General features: G+C 41.3%; 1 protein-coding gene across 6 annotated transcripts in view; it reads left to right on the top strand.

Moving 5' to 3' along the window:
* The window catches only part of ZBTB20 (zinc finger and BTB domain containing 20), a 656,370-nt gene that overhangs the window by 268,781 nt on the left and 366,722 nt on the right, over positions 1-20,867 (top strand). For all 6 annotated transcript variants that reach the window (XM_075197396.1, XM_075197393.1, XM_075197397.1 and 3 more), the window contains one exon: positions 17,247-17,323. The gene's annotated coding sequence lies outside the window, so the exon portion shown is untranslated. The remainder of the gene's footprint in view (positions 1-17,246; positions 17,324-20,867) is intronic.

Genomic DNA, 20,867 nt, shown 5'->3' on the forward strand with positions numbered 1-20,867 from the left:
TGTTCTCCTGATTCATGTATATAATATGTATGTATAGTGGAAGACGATGAGACCGTATGATCCTCCTGTGCGGATGAATGTCATACTATAAGTCGGCAGGGGGATAAAGTGCTCGGTACTTACTGACTTTTGGCAGACGGTGGGAGCTGGGAACATTGATACCATCACCTCTTTAATAATTCATTTCATTGAACAATCACGTCACAAAGCCACAGTCTCTTTGTGTGTGCATAATATGAGCAATATTCTGCCGACGTGGAAGAAGAAACATGCATTTTATTTATTCTATAGAAAGAGTAAAGCTATTGTTTGTTACTTACAAACCTTATAACCTCAGATATATCTCTCTGCATTTGAATTTTGCATAATATGATTGGAAAAAGAGTTGCCCATATTTTTGACATTATTATGTGCACATGACATTAAGTAACTCAGATAATTCATGCCTGTAACCTGAAGCTAATGAAAGGAGAAGTGTGGTCAGAAGAGCAGACATTTCCAGGGGTCAGGGCTCCTATCTCTGGGGGTGCTGCAGCACATACGGGTACGGGATTGGTTCCCGCACTTCCCATAGATATTACAAATTACAGCAGGAAACAGGGGCCTAATGGCTACAGATGAGTCCAAAGTTAGCCTAACTATATGATGGCTATTATAGAGGCCTGTTTGTAAAAGTAGCACTTGTTGCTTTGAATTAACATTTATTCTATCGCCGAGGCAGCTGAGCAATAATATTCCAGGGTTGTATTATATCTAACACTTCCCCGCACACACACATTAAAAAAATTCTTTCCGGGGGTGGTGTAATAGTCCTATTCATTTGAAAAAGATCCCTACTGGGATTGTCTTTCAGTCGAGTAATTCCGTTAATGCCATTATGAGATGACATTAACAGATAAGGTTTGGTTGCGGTACACTCAATACGTAACACTCTACATATATAGGAATAAAGCTTTTACCTCTTTGGTACATCAGCCCAAATATTTCAGTTGACACTCAGCATTGGGGCAGCAATGCCAGCTCCCTCCATCCTTTGTTTAGGATATTCACACATCTCTAGTTACTTTTTTCATTGTGTTTCTCTCAAATAAATTGGTGGTTAATGGAATAAACACTGATTGTCAATAAATATACGAAATTGTTTTGCTTTGTTTTTTTATTTTATATCAAAGAGATGTTCAACACATCTTTATTATCAGGTAATTATTATAGCTCTGGTTTATTCAATGGTAAAATAAATGGGAAGTTCTGGAGTGGAGCATTGTGTGCTGGGTAGAGTGGGTCACGTTGGAGGGTCTGCTATGTTTTTATTATGTGACTGTCGGTTTTCTCACCTTTTGTTGTTCTGAAAGGCTGGGTAAGAGGACAACTTTCACACTTATAATCAGTCAAAGACAATGGCAATAAATGTCACTGAAATATATGCTGTAAAAAGATGTATTTAGTCGAAGATTTGGAACTTAAAGAAACCATTTCTCTATCTCTTCTGATGGTTCTTATATTTGGCTAAAAAGTAGAATGAGAGATATACACAGATCAGCTACAACAAGTGAAGTTAATAACATTGATTATCTCATTACAAGGGCACCTGACAAGGGGTGGGATATATTAGGCAGAAAGTAAACAGTCAGTTCTTGAAGTTGACATGTTAGAAGCAGGAAAAAGCGTAAGTATCTCAGTGACTTTGACAAGGGCCAAATTGTGATTAGATGCTAGATGAGTGGGTCTCAGCATCTCCTAAATGACAGGTCATGTGGGGTGTTCCCAGTATGCAGTGGTTAGTATCTACTAAAAGTGGTCCAAGGATGGACAACCGGTGAACCGACGACAGGGTCATGGGTGCCCAAGGCTTATTGATGCGCGTGGAGAGCGAATAAATACTGTAAATTGCAAATTGCTGAAAAAGTTATTGCTGGTTATGATAGAAAGGTGTCAGAACACACAGAGCATAGCAGCTGCTGTATAAGTGGCTGTATAGCCACAGACCGGTCAGAGTGCCCTTGCTGACCCCTGTCCACCGCCAAAAAAGCCTACAATGGGCACCTGATCGCCAGAACTGGACCATGGAGCAATGGAAGAAGGGGGCCTGGTCTGATGAATCACATTTTCTTTTACATCATGTGGATGTTCGGGTGCATGTGCTTTGTTTACCTGGGAAGAGATGGCACCAGGGTGCACTATGGGAAGAGGATAAGCTGGCGGAGACAGTGTGATGCTCTGGGCAATATTCTGCTTGGAGACCTTGGGTCCTAGGCTTCATGTGGATGTTACTTTGACAGGTACCACCTACCTAAACATTGTTGCAGACCAAGTACACCCTTTCATGACAATGGTATTCCCTGATGGCAGTGACCTAATTCAGCAGGATATTGCACCCGGCCACACTGCAGACATTGTCCAGGAATGGTTTGAGGAACATGACAGAGAGATCAAGGTGTTGACTTGGCCTCCAAATTCTCCAAATCTCAATCCGATCGAGCATCTGTGGGATGTGCTGGAAAATCAAATCCGACACCTTCAGAGGTCTTGTGGAGTCCATGCCTGATGGGTCAGAGCTATTTTGGCAGCATGGGAGAGACCTACACAATATTAGGCAGGTGGTTTTAATTTTGTGGCTGTTCGGTGTATGTTCTCCATTAAGTAACTTGTTCTACTGTTTCTTTTGATAACTCGGAGCTCTTTACAGCAGTCAGATGTACGTTGGTCAGATAATAAAATTCATCTTGGGCTGAAAGGATTTTGAAGGGAGGTGTTTGTATCATTCATGTAGTGATTGTATACAGTCCACTCCTCTTACCATTTCCAGTCATGTGAAGATAACTGTACGTCAAGGACACATTGTAGACACTGGCCCCTGGGCTGACGGAGGGATCTCTGCTTTAATCAGAGTTTCGTGTGAGATGAGATATTTGCTCTTTTTGGAGAAGAGAACACAAGAGGGATATTGTGAAATGTTTAGTACACGCGTAGTGGAAACAAATGCCGTTGGTAATATAAATGTTGTTTATTGCATTTTTATATAAAATTGTTTAACTTAAAATCTCTTAGCAAGAGTGGGAATGTAAATTTGGAGCAAAGAGTCTGAGTCACCAGCAGACGGTTATTATTATCCCAGCTAACAGCTGAATTCCAGGCTTCTCTGTGTGTTTTCAGAATGTGTACTTGTATATTCTATAGAGAAAGCGAGGATATATCAAGATGGGACACTACTTAGATGCCTTGTCCTCAGAGTCGGGTTCACCCTTGTTTACAATAGCAGCAGCCTCGAACTTTTCAACCTCGTAAGACGTTCTTTCAGAAATAGAACTGAGTCCGTGACACATCCCAGAGATTACAGTTTCTTCTCTGTTAGACAGTACTTATCCCAACAGTTAATCACATTTCCCAATATACAGTGACCAACGTAAGGCAATGTACTTCTGTGTGTTTTCTCATAGCATTATGCTTTCACCTCTGTACTTCAGGATAGGGATAGTGTGGCTGGGATGATGCCCAGTGTTTTGGAAGACTGTAGTTTAGCAAATGGGTGTGCTAAGATGGCTGTGGCTGCAATATGAGAAATGGGTGTGCTAAGATGGCTGTGGTTCCAATATGAGAAATGGGGGTACTAATATGTTAGTGGCTCCAATATTAGAAATGGCTGTGCTAGGATGCTTGTGGCTCCAGTATGGGTGGAGCACAGGTGTATTCATCACTGCCTGACACATTGTAACAGATCCACCTGGAGCACAGGTGTATTCATCACTGACTGACACATTGTAACAGATCCACAGGTTGTACTAATTATTTCATTTGTCACCTGGAAAACTTTCCCTGTTGCTAATGAGTGGGTCCTGTCTTGTCTTACTAATGTATCCACTGCAGTTCTATTTCTAGGATTTGACCAGTTGCTACAATAGTAGTCAGATATAGTTTGGTAACATTATGATTGGTTTTCTACCATGATCATTGCAAACAGAAACGTATTCAATGTTTAAGGACAGCTCGAATGATGGCTCAGCGTTGAATATTGTTTCCAGTAGACGACTTTAAGAAACATCCAGTCTTTTTGTCTATAGTTTCAAAATAAACACTTAGGGTCTGATTCATTAAGGCACGCCGAACAAACATATTGTGTGTGTGTTTTGTTTTGTTTTTTAAAAAAAGCGCACATAATTTAGGCATATACATATCTGTATTCAAGCTGATCTGAAGAAACGTCTCTTGTTGAATACAGATCTAGGTGCGCTCTGCTCCGAGACACAATACACTGTGCAATACACATGGGGAATATACATTCCCAGCAGAATGCCACTAATGAAAAAAATCAATTTAAAAAAACAAAACCTTTTATTTTTTTCCCATGCAAAAATTGTCTCAGGATGTTACTGTTTATAAAATGCATTTTTACCGTTGTTCCTGGTTGCAAACAGACTAACACACTCACGTCATCACTAGTGATCGGCACTTACACCCGTCCTGTAGCTGGTGCAAGTAATACGATAGATAAACGCGTACCTTATAGATACCCAAAGCTTAAATCGGGCGCTGCAGCATGCGCTCCAGCTTAGCACGCCCTTAATGTACATTGACTACGTGCATACGCCCAGTCCCCTCCCTGTTCCACCCCTGAAATTGTAGACTCTAGTAAGAGTTCTTTGTGCATGAAGATGAATTGGACGTTGTTGCACTCTCTGGCGTATAGTCTGTCTCTCTGGTCATACACAGAGTGATATAACATAAAAAACGGCACGTACCGCCATTTACATCCCTTAATGAATGAGGCCCCTATAGTTTATTTGCTGATAATATACAATAGTTTTACAATTGAAGGACAACCCAGAAACAAGTTAACCCAGATTTGGGGCTCAGCCCATGGCTTTAGAGCCTGTTCCGCTGAGCAGTGTTACATGAGCATTACCCTCAGCAGAGCCCAGGATGACACCAGAAGCTCCAGAGACCTGAAGGACAGTTTGAGTGATCTGTGAGGTGTATCTACCTGCGACAATGCCTCAGGCAAGGTATTGCTCTATGTCCAATACCTATCAGGAAATACTGCAGCAAAGAGTGACAGCTGTGCAGAGTATTATTTTCTCAGTTCACTGAAGTCTAACAATTTAGCTATTTTCTCAGTATCAAGTGCAGCGCACAGGTCTCCAGCATTCAGCGGCTCTCAGAAGTCGGCCAGTTATATAAAGTTTAAAAGGAAAATGATTGGTAAAATGTTCTCTGCGAGTATTTCTGCATAAACATGACACGGAGAACGTTTCATTAGCATTAAAGACATAATATGAAAAGAGTGAACATAATGGGATAATGTGCTCAAGAGGTATTTCTGGATCCCTACTTAACACAGTGGGATTTTCTGTAGCATGCCGAGTTAAGAAACAGCTTAGTACATAAGTAGTGTTTGTGTCCAACGTTGCTTCCTGCTACCGTCAACAAGCACAAAACATCAAAGACCAAAGCAGATTCCTGACTGCTGAATGTATCAAATATATTTCTAGTCAGAGCAATGAGCCACAGCACACACAGGGGGATGAGGAGTGTGCTCAGTGCTCTTCATTATCAATAAGTAAATCATGTGTACAGCAGTGATCGGCAACCTGATAAGCTTCAAGGCCGAATGGGTGGCCCTCTAACCCTTCCAAGGGCCGCACATTGCCCCTAATCTCAGTAATAACATATCAGGAGACATTTTATACAAGTGGTACAAGCTATAACGAGCACATCTGCCAATAGAGCAGGAAGGCGCTGAAGGTGAAGGCTCGGTTGGCTCCATGGTGTCCAGTTCCACTACGTGTCTGTGAATCGGCTAGCTGGGTATAACGTACATAACCCCTGAGATCAGAGCCGTATTACGGGGCTGCCTCATGGTTAGTAAGTAATTCTCTTCCTTCCTTAATGATGACACTATGCTCTTAATGTTAGACCATAGGGTCCCCAAAGCCTTAAGTGCCCTGGGGCCCCAAAGTCTTATCCAGCTCTGCCTGAGACTGGTCCGGCAATTACTAAGTTATTCATTCCTGCTCCGGGCCGCCGAGGAAGCGGAGTTCAGCTGCCCCTGCAGGATTTTAATCATAAATTGCAGCGATAGGTGATTTTCTACAAAATTTGCCACATTTTTATAAATTGATCATAAGGGGTATATTTACTAACAGCGGTTCCAACAAACAGCTGATTCTCAGGGGTTTCCCTTCATTTTTAAAAAATTCTAATTATATAGATGACAGAGTCCATCAAGTTTTGTCTTTAATAAAATGACCATTTAAAAAAATGAAATTTTGCATGTTTTGTCTGTGGAAATAGTCCTGAAATGTTCCCAGTCCTTTCCCAAACACAGCCCTCAGCAGGATGAATCAACTGCTGTCGTTCCAGCTCTGTTTATAGGCTATAATAGTTACAAATACAGAGTGGATAGGTGAAGCCGTAGCGGGACCTGAAGATTGTATCTCTGGAACTTCACACATCTGAGAAATTCACTTCACAGAAAATCTTCCTGCAATTTTGCTCATCTCTATTTCAAAACATCAGTTTGCTGAGCTGCCCTGTCCATGGGGGCTCCATCTTCCCGGTCAGTTCCTATACTTAGGCATGATCATGGGTCCATCAGTTCTAGACATGGGCTCATAATGCTGCAATCCTCTGCTGCCTGGCATTTTACACTCACCTTTAAATATTACTGATATATTGTATTTAACAAACAGAAAAAGATAAACCTTATTGTGCAGTTGTTGAGTACTGAGAAATAGGGACATTTCCAGGGGTGTAGTACTTATTAACGGAACTGTGGTGCGTCTGTGTATACCTAAGTTTGTGTTTTTGACATGTCAGTGTGTTATGATTCGGATTGTTTATGTCGGTGTTTACAGCACCGTTAAACTAACTACCACCGCATTTCCACCGACCAATCTTTAAATCTGGGACAGGATATTAGGGACAGTTGTCCACTACTGTACATCGCAGCCACAGCTCTGATCTTGTAGATAAAATGACACATTTATTTTAAGCTTTTACACGGACAACACAAGATATTATTATTATTCTTACTATTGTATATTCGTATAGTGCCTATACATTGTGCAGAGAATATTGAAGATATCAGCATTTACATGGGTAATACTGTATCAGAACGTCAGTGATGATTAAACAATACACAGACACAATTAACACAGCGTTACAGCATCTTAGTTCACAACATTGTATTGTGTGTAGAATTGTGCATTTTATTGTTTTGCTGTTTGTGTAGTAAGAGGTTTTTTGAGTTGATATTATTCCAGTTGTCTACAAGTCTGTACTACAAGTATTGTCCCTGTAATAAATGTATGTCTGTAATCACAGGCTGGCTATTTAGGGACATCTTCACCATGCAGGTTCACATTGGTGAGACTGTAACCTAACCATGAAATAACAGCAACGCAAGCGTAGGGATAAAGGTCGCAAACAGGTTGGCATGGAGCACAATGAGGAACAAAGAGATCTTTGTAATAGCTGGAATCCAGATGCATAATTAATGTCGCTACTTGTGTGCGCGCAATCTACACGGCTTGATTTACAAAACCAGACACATTGGGACTCCTTTCTCAAGCGCAGGAATCTGTTATTGGAACATTAATGTATGTAATGGATGATTTTAACCTATTGTAGAATAGTGCAATCTTCTTGCCATTGTAAGGTGTAATCGAGACCCATCTCCATTATATCTCGTCTCATTATTTGGTCGTCAGTGATCACAATGGATTAGGAAAAATACAAAACCTGTACGTTTAGGTGTCACAGATATAATATACTACAGAATTCCCTCTTCTGTCGGTCCCCTCCGGAGGGTCCCAATACCAGGAGCTGCCCTCCTCTCTGATGCCGGTCTCAAACACATGGCCATGTGGCTGATGGTCCTCTCATATTCATATCTCTTTACATATGGAGGGGCACAGACCGCAAACCTGCAACCACGGACCTTCGGATACTTCTTAGCAGAACTCTGCAGTTTATTGTATCTTAGTGAAATGATTGTATACTCACAAGGCCACAAGTGGGCAGTACTTTTATTTTGCTAGTTTTAATTTAAAGGATATCTCTATCTGCGACTTATCCTATCATCTTTTATTTATAAAGCGCAAACATATTACGCAGCGCTGTACATTGAGGGCATCATAATGCAAGCACATGGCCCTGCCCAAAGGAGCTTACAATCTATGAATTCAGTATGTTTGGTGAAAGGTTTTGGAGAAATGTGAAAGGGGGTTATGGTCTGTTTCGGGAAAGGCAGCATGTGTCTGGTTAGCGGTAGCGCCCTTCAACCTTTTCCTTTGGCCAAATGCTGCAGATATATTAATGAGACTTAATAACAAATGAGGGAAGACATCATTTCTTTACATCTTATATCAAAAAAGATACATATGGCAAACAAAGTCATATATAGCCCTGAAGGAGCTGATTTGGAAATAATCAATAATCTGAAATGATCTCCGAAATAATGAAGCAACCATTTCTTGGCTGGGAAAAGCAGGACTGGCTGCATTCTCTGATGAAAATTGTCCCAATTTTCTTAGTACAGTGCTGACAGCCCTGATCTGTTATGGGGCGGCATTCTCATAACACAAACCTAAAGTCAGAGAGCACAGACACAGGGAATGAACAATGCCTCACACACTCCGAGCCACATGCAGAATAGGCTGGTACTGATTATACTTCCACCAGGGTTAAAAGAACTGATAGAGAAGTCATCAAGTTTTATGTCTCATAAGGCGCACCATCGGAGGTGAGGCTGATTAGACAGAACTCCCCTCTGAACTGTAAAACTTTAATTAAAGTTTCACACAGGATATCAGCTCTTTTATTGCCGGATACTGTATATCGACCCTCACTCCCTACCTGAGGGAGGATGGATAAAAAGACAAAGCTTCATCATTTTACTGTATAGTTAATAGACCGTGTGAAATGTTACACATATTTAAATGATACTGCTGTAATCTGGAATCTTCTTGTTTACCGTTTATAGCCCCAATTCATCACAGCAGCAGGATTCAGTGGTAACAGATCCAAACAGTAACACTGTGTCTTATTTACAACTCACGTAGAGAGCTGGAGTGGAATTTATCTGGGGATCAGCATATCCCTCAATCCTTCAGTTCAGTGCTGTACACCTGTCTCCTGGGAAGGCAGGAACAGGCTGCTCGGGTGTCAAAGCCCCTCCCCTGTGACCTGAGGAGGGGCATTGACAACCAGCAGTCAGTAGAAGAGAAGGTGTGTAGCACTAGACCAATGGATCAGGATAATACTACACCAAGGGGTATATTTACTAAACTGCGGGTTTGAAAAAGTGGAGATATTGCCTATAGCAACCAATCAGAGTCTAGCTATCATTTATTTAGTACATTCTACAAAATGACAGCTAGAATCCGATTGGTTGCTAAAGGCAACATCTCCACTTTTTCAAACCCGCAGTTTAGTAAACCTAGCCCAAAAAGTAAATATAAGGGGCCTAATTCATTAAGGAGAGCAAAGCACAAAAATTGAGTATGTTTGCTCCTGGACAAACCATGTTACAATGCAAGGGGTGCAGATTAGTTTATTATTTTGCACATATGTTAAATACTGGCTGTTTTGTCATGTAGCACACAAATACTTGATAGCTTTATTTTGACACTGGAATTTAAAGTTGATCTAGGACATGTCCTACCCCAACTATAAATCTGTCCCCACATTTTAAATTTACCTCCCCCCTCCAATGCAACATGGTTTTGCCTAGGTGCAAATATATTCCTTTTTTATGCTTTACTCTCCTTAATGACTCAGGCCTGTAGTATCTAAAATATGCACCTTGGCGAAACCATGTAATGTTGGAGGGGGAGGTAAATTTAAAATGTGGGGACAGATTTATAGTTGTGGTAGGACATGTCCTAGATCAACTTTAAATTTGAGTGTAAAAATAAAGCTATCAAGTATTTGTGCTACATGAAAAACCAGCCAGTATTTATCTTATGTGCAAAATAATTAACTAATTTGCACCCCTTGCATTGTAACATGGTTTGTCCCAGAGAACATTTACTCCTTTCTTTGTCTTACTTTCCTTAATGACTCAGGCCCGTAGAATCTGAATGAACTACAAACTGAAATACTGTGAAGGAGCTTGAAGATGACACTTGTTGTAGAGCTGAGTCACCAATAACAATGACACAATCCCTGGCTGGTTCAGAGTTAAGGTGTAGACAGACTACAAGAGAGCTGGCTTTCATAGCTTTAGGGCCTGGCACATGGAGAGTTGTATTATTATGTGCAGACAGACCTGTATACCTAGAGTAGAGAGAAGCAGGAGCACAAGTGTTCATGAATCCATCCACAGAGGAGGGCAGCCTATGGACACAATAACTGAGCAGCTGCAGGAGCTTGTGACGTATAAAGAGTCAGATATGTTTACAGGTTATTGCTATTAGAAACGTGAGGCAAAAATTAGAGTATGTAAAAGATGTAAACTAAAAAAAAGTAGGGAAAAGATATTAAGAATGAAGCCTGACATCTTTTATTATTAGATAAGACAATTCTGAGACACATATGATCAGATGACAGTCATTAATAGTGACCTCACGAAACGCCTATATGTGTACAGCAGACATCCCCTCTAAACATGTCTAGCCTACGCCTTTAAGAGACACAGACAGTACCCAAGATAAAAATGTATATGATCTGCATGAAATTGGGAACTCACAGAGGCGGAATTCTGAGTTTTATCAATATTTCTACCTCCTCTTGTCTTTGTTTATTGACACTGAGCAATGATTCCCTGGCTGTCTGTGTAGCCGCTTAAAATGGCAATATAGAATCTTAAACACAGTGCTATTAAACACATTAAATGATGGAGCCACTGTTAGAATGCAGCAGAAGATATTACATTGTGGATAATTTTGTGTTTACTTCAACTGTAGAATATGTCGCTAGCTGGGGTCTGAGCATGAGATAGGATGTTGCCTGTGTAGATGTAACGAGATTCTGCTTCTTAATGGTTCCATAATGTTGTTTGCTGGAGACAATTTGAGCTGTGAGAGATGACACCAGACTGGGCAGCCAGAGAAATGAACATTTCAGCATTACAGCTCTGATCAGTATCTTCCATGAGAACTGTGAGCAGAGCTGGGAGAGTACATATGCTGTATCGATTTATATCCCCAGTGGCAATTACAGGTCACATTGGACGATTAAAAAAATTTCAAAGTATCCTTTTTGGCTCTGAGTTACACTCGTTATGCCTTGAGTAATCTAGTGGGGATTTTAGGTCAGGGTTTAGATACCGTATTTTAAGTTGGCAGACATTATAAGAGTACAGTATGGTCTGCAATGAGAACGATATAATGATATAATGTCATCATTGATGGCTCCACCTAAGGCTGGGTACACACTACAGGATTTTCACCGAATTATTGGGCCAATCACACAACAAACAACTGTTTGGCCCAATATAGCATTAGTGTGTACACTCCAACGATGAACGATTAACGTTCCAAAGCTCATCGTATCATTTGATTAGATTTTATAAACAGATTTAAGAGTTTAGTTCAACGAAGTTGTTTCAGTTCTGCAGTATGTATGCACTCAGGGCCAGATCTCCATACAGTTTACAGAGTCACGATCTTTTCAGCCGAGGGTAATGACAGATGAAGAGCACAGATCTGACAGTAAATCATTGTAGGTGTGTGCACATGAATCTGCATGATGATCGGGACTTTCACTGTTGGTAAAATCGGTAACAATATTGCATCTGGAGATATTTTCTGTTGTGTGTCCCCAGTCTAACATAAACATGTGCATTTGTGTCAAATCACCAAGTTCAGGTCCGTTTATATATTTGTTTTATTTCAGAAATGACAACTCCTCACAATATGTTGCAGTAGACCTGTTATACTACTCAAGTGATTACCTGATTGCAATGAATAATTATTACTACACATAACATTGTTGGGTAAATCAGTTATAAATCTGTGTCTCTCTCTCACACGTGTGCTACCTTCTATATGCCTTAATCATTATTTGAACTGGCAGTAAAAGGTGGTTCTATAAGCGTAAGACCCGGTGACATGAATGTTATGTAGTTGTGCAATATAAACATCTGATATAGTACAGTCTAATTTGCACATAAAGCCTCAGCACTGGTATGTTTACTGTCCCGGCCTCAGTCTGACGATGTCACAGGAAGTATCTAGGGGGGCAGTGAGTGTGATTGTACATGGGTTGTCCACACTCATAATGCAACGCATGTTTTATACGTGTCTGCTTATTGAGAGATGCTAACATATATGTTGCAGGTAGTTTTGTGCCGTCCTCTACTTTTATATAGAAACTCAGAGCTAGTGATGTCTTTGACATGACTTAGGGTTATATAGTTCCATTCAGAATACATGTATTCAGACTTCCATTATAAAAGGGCAAAGAGCTCCTAACTGGTTCTAGCTGACTAAACAACCAGCTATAGGATGGAAAAAGGGTCTTACGAGCTGGCTTACACTGCAAAGCAGGTTATGTGGTTTAATGATAAAGAGGTGGGTGTGATTGTTAACGCATGGGGGGGCGATTGCTCAGCAGCGGTCTGGGTGTTCAAAGATGGGATGAACTTGAAGACTTATATGATATGGGATAGTATTGTAGCCATTAGCACAGAGACTTGTAGACTTGGCCAAAGCCATAAGAGAGAAAAAGAGATACAAGGAATGGATTGTCCTTACATGGTTCTACTTCCATGGATAAAACATTTATTTAGACATCCAATTCTCATTCCCTAACCAGGAGGTCACAGTCCACAGATTAGTAATTGTGGACCGGGCAGACAGGGGATGATGAGTCAGAACTATGGAGCACTTGCCTACCTCACACCATGAGGCACCCACCTATACTACACCATGGGGCACCCACCTGTACTACAGCATGGGGCACCCACCTATACTACATCATGGGACACCCACCTATACTACAGCATGGGGCACCCACCTATACTACACCATGGGGCACCCACCTGTACTACAGCATGGGGCACCCACCTATACTACATCATGGGACACCCACCTATACTACAGCATGGGGCACCCACCTATACTACACCATGGGCACCCACCTATACTACAGCATGGGACACCCACCTATACTACAGCATAGGGCACCCACCTATACTACACCATGGGGCACCCACCTGTACTACAGCATGGGGCACCCACCTATACTACAGCATAGGGCACCCACCTATACTACACCATGGGGCACCCACCTATACTACAGCATGGGGCACCCACCTATACTACAGCATGGGGCACCCACCTATACCACACGATGGGGCACCCACCTATACTACAGCATAGGGCACCCACCTATACTACACCATGGGGCACCCACCTGTACTACAGCATAGGGCACCCACCTATACTACAGCATGGGGCACCCACCTATACTACACCATGGGGCACCCACCTATACTACATCATGGGGCACCCACCTATACTACAGCATGGGGCACCCACCTATACTACATCATGGGGCACCCACCTAGGAGTGTTGTGTTGGGCACTCAAGTCACACACATTGGAAGCAAAAGTGAATATGGACCTTCAGGGGCTTCCCACGTTACAGCTCCTAAGCTAATAAATCAGTTGACAAGATGTGTTTTTAGGTGGCCCAGAAGTAACCACTCATGGAACTGTCAAATAGATCAATCTCCATGATATAGCACCGACATATTATGCAGTGCTGTACAGATAATGTTTATTCATTCACAGTCTCTGTGCCATCAGAGCTTGCAGTCTAATTTCATTGCCACACACGCAAATTTAGTCAGAGGCCAGTAAACCTACTAGTATGTATTCAAATCTCAGATTGTGCCTCTGTCTATATTAGGCTATGGCTGTACAGTCCTATTACTGCTATCAGCCTCTGTATTAGAATACATTGAACACAAATGAATAACGCCTGTCAATAGGCCTAACACTGTGACTTAGGAAGGGTCAGTAGATACATCGGAGTCACAGATTAGGGTGGGCCTGAGACATCTAATTACTAACCATCTCTCAGATGATGGGAGCACCTGAAAGCAGTCTCTCTGGTCCTCTGTCTGAAGTAGCAGACATACAGAGCTTGCGGGTGTAACAATGTTTAAGAGACAAACCTGTTTAGCTGGACCTGTTATGTTTTTGCTTACGCCACATACTAAGCAGAACACTAGCAAAACGCTCAATAAACCACTTCTTAGTTCAAGCACCTGCGCTCCGCTCCTCACCAGCGGTCTAACTTGCGAAACAGTGTGAACCTCGCTGAACCGTGGATTACACAGCTCTCTGGGATGCGGATTGAGCATATTCTTTGCATGCGGTCATCATTATGAGCCCTGAACACCTGAACTGATCAAATTTTTAAATGACAACAATTCAGAAAAGGGTCTTTTTAGCGCTGCCCATAGTTCTCACATTGTAATTTCATGACAGGTTGTGTAAAAGGTATGTAAGAGATGTTCACTGACCCCCGTGTTCTGGTTTTGGTTTTGGATCTGGAATAACTTCGTGTTTTGGTTTTGGTTTTGGCAAAACTGCCCTTGCGTGTTTTGGTTTTGGTATTGGATCCCGATTCTTTTCTAAAATCCCTATTTTTTGGGGGGGGGGGTAAAATCACATATTTTTGCTTCCCCCCTACATTGTTATTAGCCTCAATAACACTAATTTCAAGTCATTTGCAGTCATTTTTGACCACCTCACAGGTCACAATATTATTTTCATACACTTTCAATCAAAGACTGTAGCGACCTGGCTGGAATATAAGCAACAGAGCAATGACTCAAACACACGGCAGTTCCTAGCACATCTAGGAAACATTGCCACACAGCAGTGGCAGAAAAGAAAAGTGGTGCAAGATGGACTTGTCCTTGGATCATGAAATCAGTTATGGTTCATTTGATCGCTCCACCTATTCCTTGGATAACTGTGGTAGTTCTACAGCTAATACATGGGGACGAGCGCTGACCTCTTCCCCCCCAGAATGTGTGCTTTTATCAGACCCAGACCAATCCAGGGTGCCAGACAATGCATTAAAAAGAGCCATTGTAATTCACAGCAAAAAGCAAGTTCATCATTGACCTTCGAATCAATTCCCCAAAAAATTATAGTATAGTTAGTTACCTTTGACGTAAAGTGCAGATTACAAACACTTTGTGCAATACTGATGAAACAGCAGCAAAGTGGAAGGTAATACATATACTCGTCTATTTAGACATCCATGCTTACATTACTGTGGCTTTACATATGCTACAAATGGCTAGACAAATGTTGTCATAATTTGGGTAAAAATAATTCCACACATAAGAGGTAGATTTTTTAGTCTTATGCCCAGGCATGACAATGGCCTTCTTCTTAACACGTGCAAGAACTTCTTCCACCGTGCAGGACTTACACAAACAACATCATCCTCATCAACATCCTCATTAGCGCCCTCATCACCTGCACAAATATCCCTCCTCATCCTGTTGCAGTTCCAAAGTGGCATCCTCAATTTGTGTATCACTGGCTACACTTGGGCTGTTCATGCACACATCTGCAGAAATGCTGAAAGGGGCCTTCTTTATGGGTACACTATCAGACAGGTCAGGATTACACATAGCACTCGTGGATAGACTCTCCTCAGGGATTTGTGTCATTTCTGAATCTGAACATACATTTTCCTCTAATGTCTTACTGTTTTCTTCCAGCTCGGCTTTTACACGTAAACGTATTTGGACACCACTTTTGGAGTCCAAATGACAAGGTTTTGCTTGGTCACGACTGACCTTACAAGGAGATGCCTCAGTGACAGTTGCAGAACTAGCACTCATAGAGAAAGGTGCAGGCCTTATTCTTTCCTTGCCACTGCGTGTTTATAATGGCATGTTGGCAATTTTATTTTTTTCTACAGATAACTTTGCCTGGAATACAGGTCATTTTTTCTTGACCAAGGTGAAAGGTGTTTTTTTTACATTTTTGTTTCCCTGACTTACAAACACTATGCATTTTAACATAGGCTTTACCAGATGAAGTAGAAGGATTACTATCATTATGACTGGTGCCAGCAGCTGCTTGGTGCTCCTGCTCTTCTGTGTACTGCTGTGAATCCATTTTGATAACACTGTACAATTTGACTGCAAATTCAGAAGACCAAGCCTGCTAGCCCTAGTATTTGTATTTCAGCAATGACAATTAGCAATGGAGCAATGGAGCTCTCCTCTTTGTGTGTAACCTATATAACACTGTACAATTTGACTGCAAATTCAGAAGACCACGCCTACCAGCCCTAGTATTTCTATTTCAGCAATGACAATTAGCAATGGAGAAATGGAGCTCTCCTCTTTGTGTGTTACCTATATAACACAGTACAATGTGACTGAAGATTCTAGAAGACCAAGCCTGCCAGACCTATTATTTCTATTTCAGCAATGACAATTAGCAATGGAGCAATGGAGCTCTCCTGAATGTCACTGGAGACTTTGAAGAACACTTCTACCCCTCCTCTTTCTTCTCTACCTATGACGCTGCTCAACTGCTCTAGAGACTGCCAAGAACTGTGCTACCCCTTCTGTGTCCCTCTATTAAATGGCGCTGGATTGCTGTGGGGCTACTTATAGAATTCAAAGCTCGCGAGATCCGACTATTTAACAATGACGTTTTGCCTCGTTTTCAATTCTGAGGGCTCGCGAAAGTAACGTGCTGGCTCGGTATTCGGGTCTGCTAAGTTCGGGTGTGTTCGGTTCTCGGGGGAACCGAGCCTGAGCATCTCTAGTAAAAGGTCAGATGCATTACTCTTCTAGCCATCAATTGAATGGCAGAGTGAATCTAGGACAAATGTATTTCAATCTCTGTAGCAATCTTTATGTATATAAAGGAAGCCCCCCACCTTTCTGATTTTGTTAAGAGTTGATGTATCCCACCGCTCTCCACACAAAATCTACCCCCACAAATGTGTTATTGATATACATTCAGATGACTCTGCTTCTCACTTTAACATCTACATTATTATTCTGGACAAAAATATCTACATTTTTCCTTTGTTTAAAAATGTCTTTGCATCCTTTTGTATCACCCCACTGCCTCCCACCTCTTTCATTATAAAATATATTCCACAAAGCGCTTATTTTTTTTGTCACCAAAAAAAAGTCACGCTTGACTGATAGTGCATTGCTTTGGATGGTGAAACATTATGAAAGTTTAATTTTTAATTAAATGTGAAATACCAATTATAACAGAGAGATATTTTAACCTGTTTCTTTTCAGACTGCCTGGAGTTACTTTCGGATACTGAAATCACTGCACCTTAACAAAACAGAGAGATAAAGCTGCTCGGCAGTCTGGTACGTACCCGCGACCTTACCTTTGTTCCTCTCAACAGCGTTATTAGTGTGCATGAAACAAAGAATTTAATAATTGGACGTAGGTGAAAATAAAATGACCTTGTGTTGTTACAGGAGCAAACAGACATTCTTGTCATTTTTTTAAACTATTTGACTCTGTTGAGAGAGATATAATCCTTTGTCTCCTGTTTGTGCCGCTTTATGTTTGTTTGTACATAGAATATAAAGCCGTACATTTCATATAGCTTCTAAGTTCTATTGTAGGTAACGTGTCCCTGTTTCTACTGACATTATTGTTGCTCTAGATACATTCGTTCTGAGACAAACTTATTACAGCGCTACAAGAGTCTTTACACCTTGTACTGAACTTGTCTACACTCTATAATGTATATAAAGTAGAGAGACAAGGGGGTATATTTACTAAACTGCGGGTTTCTAGTTAGCATTTATTTAGTACAGTCTACAAAATGACAGCTAGAATCTGATTGGTTGCTATAGGCAACATCTCCACTGTTTCAAACCCGCAATTTAGTAAATATACCCCAAGGAATCTTCAAAGCTGCTGAATGGGCTAAATAGAAAAGCGACTAAAGGGTAAATGTATCAAGCTGAGATTTTTCCGGCGGGTTTGAAAAGTGGAGATGTTTCCTATAGCAACCAATCATATTCTAGCTGTCATTTTGTAGAATGTACTAAATAAATGATAGCTAGAATCTGATTGGTTTTTCAAACCTGCCAGAAAACTCTCAGCTTGATACATCTACCCCCTAGGATTGTAAAGATATATTTTAATGCAAGTTTGTAAACATAAAGATAGTAGGGGTTGTAGACATATCTCAAGCCTGTATGCATCGTTTTGTATATTTGAAAGTTTAAAATTGTACAATTGTGTAATACATCTCCCCCAGTTGTTAAGACAATGATTATAAACTTATAGTTTGCCTTTCTGCTGCATTTTGGCAGGAAAATAGACCTGTATTTAAGCTGTGTCTAACATGTCTACTTGTGAGCTGGAGATTTGAACATGTGTCAAGTCAGTTTGACAAAACAGTAGTCTGGGCTCTGCCCTCCCCCCTGCCCCATTCATTACAATAGTTATTGGCAGCCAGGACTGGCAACAGTTTGTTTTGTTGCAACAATGTTGCAGCTCGCAAAATAGTTAACCCTTAGTGCTCACCCACACTAGTGGTGTACCCACGTTGTGTTTCACGCAATGTGAATATACCGCTGGGTAAATACTGTCCATCCCAACTGTGTCCTTTGTTTAATTGTATTTTAGCTGTTTGCCCTCTTACTTCAGCTCAGCACAGTGACCACCACTTACAGGTGACTTTGCGTCTGACACCTATGAAACAGATAATTTGTAGCACAATTCGCTTATAACAGTTGAGTGTTTACTGGTCTCTCATGCTGTAGCCTTTGTTCTCCAAGGATAAGACAAGACAATAGCACAACATGTATAGTGGACTTATATATCAGTATAATGGGATGATTCACTGAATTCTTAGATCCATCAGCCTTGATACACCGTGACTGTGTACTCAGCTCACAGGTTCCATTGTCTAGTGGTCATGTAATAGTAATGTTAGTGAATCTGTAGGAACCCACTCTGCTTCCAAAGAAAAATTTAGAAAAGGACCTGAATCATTAATGGTTTGACCTTTACAATGTTCAAAAAGCACTTAATATTCTAACAATTGAAACCCAGAAATGTGTATGCAGTTATGTGCATCTGTCAAATACTAATGTGTGGCTGGAAAAGTTTTGAAAGCCTTTAAAATCCAGACCACCACTCTCTCTTGTGGGCGTATACCTGTAGTCTGACACCGGATCTGTATAGTTACACACTCAGCCACAGACCATACAGAGGGTCTCATAACTGTGTCTGATGTTTAATGTGCTATAAAGATGTCTGAATTAATCTACCTTACACTAACCCTTAAATGCATTAAGTGTTATGAGGATCTATAACCATCTAACATACAATCTGTGTGTGACTTTCACTGACAAAGGAGAAAGTAATTTTGCAGAGCAAAAGATAGGTAGTAAATCTGCCTACACAACCCAAGGGAATTAGAATGTTTATGCTGAATACTCACTGGCGTTAAGAAAATGCCGTGACACTGCACACCCAACGCGATTGTCCAACCAGCGATTACACCTGCAGTCAGGGGGAGTGGGCAGTGGAGGAGATGCAAGTGACCAAACTACAGGTGCTATTGCAGGTGGGTACGGGGTCAACGTTTAGATTTCATCCGCCTTCCGCTTTAACCTACTTGTTATTTTTTGTGTATAACAGCACATGTTGCAAATTGTTGTCACACCCACCCAGCAGGACAGAAGCCAAGAACGCTTTATAGCGGGGTTGTGATAGTAACATATAACAGAATGACAGTAGTACACTTGTAAGAATATGCAGATAATATACCTGGGGGTAAGTGAAGGGAGCAGTATAAAGAGATCAATGTGTGATGGTCACTGCTCACCTATAGGAAGACACAGAGTTGTATAGTCACTAATCTTACATGGAGGCTCCTCACAGCAGAGCTGCTGTTACCAAACAAATTGATCCACAACAAGTGTTGTCTACTGTATATAATAATAGTTACAATAAAAAGGCCTCAAATATAGAGTACCGCATACTTCTCCCGAAATTACTGTCAGTTCTCCCGGACCCCCGGGAGAGCTGGCCTCTCTCCCTCATCCTTTCCATTTATATAGCGCCAGTAAATTCCGTAGCGCTTGACAATTGCGAACAAACAGTAAGAAAACAGTACTGGGTAATACAAACAGAGATAGAGGTAAGAGGGCCCTGTTCGCAAGCTTACAATCTATATGCCACTTATTAGCTCAACCACGGCACCATGCCACAAACCACATCTAAAACATCGGGACTGTCCGGGCTAAAAGTTATACTGTTGGTAGGAATGCTGTACAGTAGGTAGAGGTATACTGTTGGTAGGAATGCTGTACAGTAGGTAGAGTTATACTGTTGGTAGGAATGCTGTACAGTAGGTAGAGTTAGACTGTTGGTAGGCATGCTGTACAGTAGGTAGAGTTAGACTGTTGGTAGGCATGCTGTACAGTAGGTAGAGTTAGACTGTTGGTAGACATGATGTACAGTAGGTAGAGTTATACTGTTGGTAGGCATGTGTACAGTAGGTAGAGTTATACTGTTGGTAGGCATGCTGTACAGTAGGTAGAGTTAGACTGTTGGTAGGCATGCTGTACAGTAGGTAGAGTTATACTGTTGGTAGGCATGCTGTACAGTAGGTAGAGTTAGACTGTTGGTAGGCATGCTGTACAGTAGGTAGAGTTAGACTGTTGGTAGGCATGCTGTACAGTAGGTAGAGTTATACTGTTGGTAGGCATGCTGTACAGTAGGTAGAGTTAGACTGTTGGTAGGCATGCTGTACAGTAGGTAGAGTTATACTGTTGGTAGGCATGCTGTACAGTAGGTAGAGTTAGACTGTTGGTAGGCATGCTGTACAGTAGGTAGAGTTAGACTGTTGGTAGGCATGCTGTACAGTAGGTAGAGTTATAC

This window comes from Mixophyes fleayi, chromosome 2 (assembly GCF_038048845.1).
Source record: "Mixophyes fleayi isolate aMixFle1 chromosome 2, aMixFle1.hap1, whole genome shotgun sequence".
NCBI lineage: Eukaryota > Metazoa > Chordata > Amphibia > Anura > Limnodynastidae > Mixophyes > Mixophyes fleayi.